We start from the raw sequence: 6000 nt of genomic DNA on the forward strand, positions 1-6000 counted from the left end.
CATAGATAATAAAAACTATGTCTCAACAAATTCTTAGATACACCATGTCCTTAGGTAATACATAGTATAATTAAATTATTCTTTTCCTCAAAGTTAATTTATAACTTTAATAAAATTCCAGCAGGGATCCAAGAAATATTCAACTAAGAATTCCAAAGTACCTCAAAAGTTTATAGAGCACAATAAAAATGTCCAAGAATAGTTAGTAAAATCATGCAAAAGAAGGTTACTAATATGGTTCTGCCTCATCAGATATCAACACAAATTTAAAAGCTTTGGAATCAAATCAGTTTGACAACATTCACAGAGTAGACAGATGCAAAGATGAAACAGAACAGGGAACTTGAAAATGGGTCTTTACATCTATGAGAATTTATGTATTTTGTTCAATTAAGTAAAAATAATGATAACTTCATAGACATCACAGGAAAAACTGTTTAGTTGCATTTGAAGCACTCTTTTGTTACACTCCTGGAATATGGATCCAGAGCCTTGTGTGCAGTCAGAAGCACCCTGCCACTAGAAAATTTGAAAACAATCTTATGAGACATAGAAAAATGATTTCAGAACTATAAATGACCCAAAAGTACATAATATACAAAATCTAGAAGATCATATGAGTATTTTAGGTAACAAGAGAAGACCCTAACTAAGAAAAGAAACTCATTAGTATAAGAAATGGCAAAGGAGAATGAAAACTGATCATATTCAGGAACCCGATTTTACTAAGTGACTGAAATACACCAGACCTCAAGTTGCTATCTCTTGTTTACCTAGTGCAGGAACTAGCATTCTGAAGGAGCTTAGTGAACCTGACAGGGTGAATGGTCCTTTGCTGATCTCAGTTCTAATGCTTAATATGTGACTCATTGCAAACCTTAAGGGCAGCCGAGCAAGCAAGCAGTGACCCACAAACTGTGAGTGAGCCAATCATTTTTTTCAACACTTGGTTTATTGCAAGCTGCAAAGGAGCATTCTGTGTCACACAGAATTTTTTTTTTTTTTAAATTTACTTATTGAATGACTGATCACATTACTGGGAAACAGGCCTCAAGCCTTACAGATGCTAGACATATGTTCTTCCGCTGAGCCACATCCCTAGCTCATGGGACCTTAAAAGGAAGAAGGAAGACCACATTGCCCACTGCATTGCCTCCAGAGGAAGACAGAAGAAGCGGAGAAGGGAAAGGAGAGGTGATAAAACTAGAAAAATGTTTTTGTCCCAGCTTAAAATGTGTTTTACAGTATAAATAATAACCTTCAGTAGTAAAAAGATATATAGTCATAGGCTGATCATTTTTAAAAGCTTATTAAACATGAAGCCAAGAAATGTAAATCAGTTAACCAGGCTCACCAAGAGAGTAAGAAACAAACTCAAAAGAGTGTAAGGTTGTACACACATGAACTCTTAATGCTGTTCTACATCCTATAACTGCTTATGTTCTGTCTCCTAATTTGTGTCTCTTTACCTTCGATATGTAGTCTGTTTTTCCTCTGCATGCATTCTGCACACATGATTCCATCTAGCCATGGGTTTTAAATAGTCATAAAAACTGTGTCTGTATTGAATATGTACAAACTCTTCATTTTCCCTAAACAGCATAGATTAACAACTATCTACATAGCATTGAGTATTATAGTATTGAGTATTATAAATAAAGCGTACAAGAGGATGTGCCTAAGCCATCTGTAAGCATCATAGTGGTCCATAGGAGAGGTTGGCACCTGTGAGTCTTGGGACCAATTCCTCACACATATTCAAAGAAAATGCTTCCGTACTGCAATGCAGTTCTGGAAAACAACACGTCAGAATACCTTCACTAAATATTAGAGTCCTACTGCAATTCTGCGAGTATGATAGCTGAAACCATATATTTTCCCCAAAATACAGCTGGGAATACAATGAACATCAAACTTCCAGACCACATCTATTCCTTCAATGTTTTTTTAAGAACCTGTTGTTTAAGGCACCGCACTTGGTTTCCTAAGACAGTCTACAATCAGAGAACCCAGTCCTGAACCAGTCACTCACTCTCCACTGCCGGCTGTGCCCCTGAAATGTTTCTAAATTTGTGGTGGCTTTCACAAACAGAAACAAGTTGTGTCCTGGCAATAATTTTGGGCTAGATGACTATACTGTGCAGGAAAATGCTTACTCAGCTCTCAAGTGAGTCTCCACCCTTTTTCTTGAATACTTGACCTAGAATTTTGTAGGTAGTCAACAAGGCATCATCTTACATGCTGAGCTGTATCATGTTGCCTCCCAACAAAAGGACTGCCATTGCTCTGCTGCTCAGCCTGTGTGGGTTGAGAATGTGTTACCAAGCAGGAGAGGTACTGTCACACCTATAGGAAGGTATGGGAAAGTACTCTGGAGCATGCCCAGTAGATACTTTATGGCATCATTCCCATGCTCCTCTCTGGTTCTACCTAACTTCTCCCATCCTTCGACGCCCAAATTAGAATGCAAGCATCATTCAAAATCTCAAGAAGAGCCATCGTGTGCATAGCAGCCAGAGGGATTTTCCTACAGTCTAAATGAAGCCACATCATTCTTCTGCATCTCCAATGCAGTCCAATCAAGTTTGGAATTAAATTCTAAATTTTTACTGTACTCTGCATCTTAGTTCTCTTTCTGTTTCAGGAACCAAATATCACAAACTGAGTTAATTAATAATAATAAAAAGGTTTATTTTGTGCATGGTTCTGGAAGCCTAAGAGCATGGTGCTGGTGTCAGCTTGGTTTCTGGTGAAGGCATCCCTGCTGGCTTGACAACTCTGTACTTCCAAAATAGCAAATGACGTCAGACTATTCTAGGGATACATGCAAATGCCAGGCCCCAATATATATACATATGTATATATACAATCCCATTCTTGAGATAATCCCTCAATCAATCCATTACTCTATGACTAGATAAAGCTACAATAGAGGGCAGAATCCTACTACTTAATCATTTTTCCAAGGTCCCACCTTATCCTACTCCTTAACACATAGGGATTTCCAAGCGGGTTTTCGTGGGTAAATTCAAACCATAGTGGCCTAGAAGGCCCTGATTGACTCATTCCCATGACTGAGGTGTATCTTTTTCTCCTCATCTCCGTTTCCCTACTTTGGATCCTACATGGGTCTCATGGACTTCTTCACCCTTCTCCAAATGCTCTAAGGATTTGAGGACATCTGCCCTAGCTGCTGCCTCCATCCACAGCACATCTTGCTAGATGCTCTCCCTGACTATTTTCCAGTTTATGCCTAATTATTTCATCCTTTTATTTTATGCATATGGGCGTTTTGCCTGCATATAGATGGTTGTTGCCACCATGTGGGTGCTGTGAACTGAGTCCGGGTCCTCTAGATGAATAGCCCTGGTCCTTTACTGCTAAGCCATCTTTCTACCCCTATGCCTGATTGTTATTTTTGTCCTATTTAAAGCAGCACATAACCCTACTCCAGCCATTTTCTGTTTTTCTATGCTACCTTATTCATCTTCTCACTTACTGCCTATCTTCATGTGTTTTATTACATACACGTTTGCTTTTCATATTCCTCCCATGAACACCAAAGTCAGAGCTCCACAAAAGCAGTAGCTCTGCCTTGGATTACTGTTCTAGAATTGTGCTTAGCAACATGCTCATGTAGTCTATGTATATTTGTTGAATAAAGGAGTGGATATGACATCAGTTCCTCCCTGGCTCTTCTTGGGTGCTTACTCTATTCTCTACTTTGGAACTATGAATTTACTGCTATTATATTTGTCACATTTTATTACAACATTTGTCTCTAAGCCCTCATCCACCTAAAAGCCCTGGATGTCCTTCTCATCTCCACATCCACTGACACCCAGCACAAAACTGGTGGAAAAAGCTACATGCTTTTGGATAAGCGACTGTGTCTTGCCTCCCGAATTCCTCTAACACGAGAGTTGCTCTAGTGGTTTTTTTTTTTCAGGTCTTCCCAGCTGTGAAGCTCACCACTACTGATTCAGCTGGGAGACTGTACCCCGGCGGCAGGAATACACTGAGTCTTGGAAATGGAACAGTCGGACACATCTGTAGGCCTCAGACGCCATTTGTATTCCCACTCCTACCAACACACCTGCCTTCCTCACACACATATCAAGCACCTGGGCTCCCATCACCAACGAAGGGAAGAAGGAAGTGATAGGGCACACTGCTAGTCAGGTGGAAGGTATGAGAAGAGCTTAATCAGGAGAGGGCCAACTCCCCAGCATTCCATTGGCCATCTTATATGCACTGCTGGATTTTTTTTCTCTGAAAATTAGCACTGATGTGACCCAGAATTCAGGGTGTGTTCTTTGGAAGTTCCTGGGGGGGGGGGGGATGAGACAGCCAGTCACTTGCAAAATAGCAGGCCTGGACACATCCCCTGACTCAGCTGAGGCAGCCTCCTCATGACTTCACATTAGACACACTTCTATACAGGACGGGTTTCAGATGAGTTCAGGACTGACAGGACTATCTAGCCCAGCCATGTGCGAGGAAGAATTTAGGTACTGATGTTCTGATTCTTTTTAAAAAGAGTGCCCCAGGTCTTTGTGAGAAAGTGTGTTAAGTCCTGTTTTCTGCGCCGACGTAAGTAAGCTCTTATGATAGCCTCCAAACAGTCACATGGGAGTGAGTCACAAGAAATACACAAGGAACCAAAACAAGGGCGTGTTGATATCTCCCATCAGATAGTCATTGTGGCAAACTAATCAGCTGAAGGAACAGATCTGCCAAGTATGTGGACATTCCCAACACCACAGAGACAGGCTGTATCTGTTGAGACGTTTCTACACGGTCGCTTTCCTCGTTCCCTCTAACGCTGTATAAGCACAGTGAATGTACCCACACACTCTTATTATTTTCTCTTCCCAGTTATAAGATCTTCACGTGGCTTTTGTGGATTGATTGTTTTATGTAAAGTCCCCTCAGAGAGAAGAGAATTGGTAAGGGCTCCTGCATCTCAGTCTGAATGATGATTCCCAGCACTGAGAAATCCCCACTGTATGTTTTCTTGGTCCTGATTCTGAGGATGAGGCATCTTGACTAGAGTTTCAAAAGAGGGTATCTTCAAGAGTGATGGAGCCATTTAAGTATCGTGGGACACATTCCTCAGGTCATGTGTATGCCCTTGCCATGTCCTGCCAGGTAAATAATTTCTAGCCCTTGTATACACGAATTCCTGTCTCACTGGTTGTGATTATTATTGTTGGTATCATATTGTTATTAATCATTATTATTATTTTATTGAGAGAGGGTCTTGTTATATAGCTGGAGCTGTCCTCAAAATCATCATCCACCTGCCTCAGCTTCTAGAATGCTGGGAATATAGGTATGAAAGATCCAGCTTCACCCTGAGTTAAACATAGCTAACGCCATTTTGTGAGACACCACTGTTTTGTAAAACTCTGAAGGCCAGATGAGAAACTGGAAAATTACTGAAAACACCCAGCTGTGTCACCCACTTGGGATATTTGTGGTCAGGCCGCCCCAATTGAGCTAAAAACAACTTGTTATGACCACCCTCATGAGACATCTGTCAGAGACTGCTCCAACTGAGATAGGGAAAGACAAAATAACAGGTGGCGGGCCACGTCAGGGGGTCATCATAACCCCCTTGACCACCCAACTCCTGGAATCTTGGTGCCCCTGCCAAACTTTGACGCAAATCGTGGTCTCATGAAAATGTACCAATCAGCCCCCTGTAACCATGCCCTCTCGCTTCTGTATCAGTGCTTCTGCCCTAAAACCCTATAAAAACCCCAGCTTCCTACCTGGGGGGCGCGGAAGTCTTCCGAAAGACTTATCGCCCCGGGTACCCGTGTATCAAAATAAAGCCTCTTGCTGTTTGCATCCGAACGCCTGGGCTCGTTGATCTTTGGGAGGGGGTCTCTCTGACGGAAGATACCCTCCGGGGATCTTTCAGGTATGTATTACCATGTTTAACTATTATGGCTTTGTGTGTGTGTATGTGTGTGTGTGATTAATAACCAACGG

This window comes from Psammomys obesus, unplaced genomic scaffold (genome assembly GCF_907164565.1).
Source record: "Psammomys obesus unplaced genomic scaffold, mPsaObe1.curated_primary_1811, whole genome shotgun sequence".
NCBI classification, from domain to species: Eukaryota; Metazoa; Chordata; class Mammalia; order Rodentia; family Muridae; genus Psammomys; species Psammomys obesus.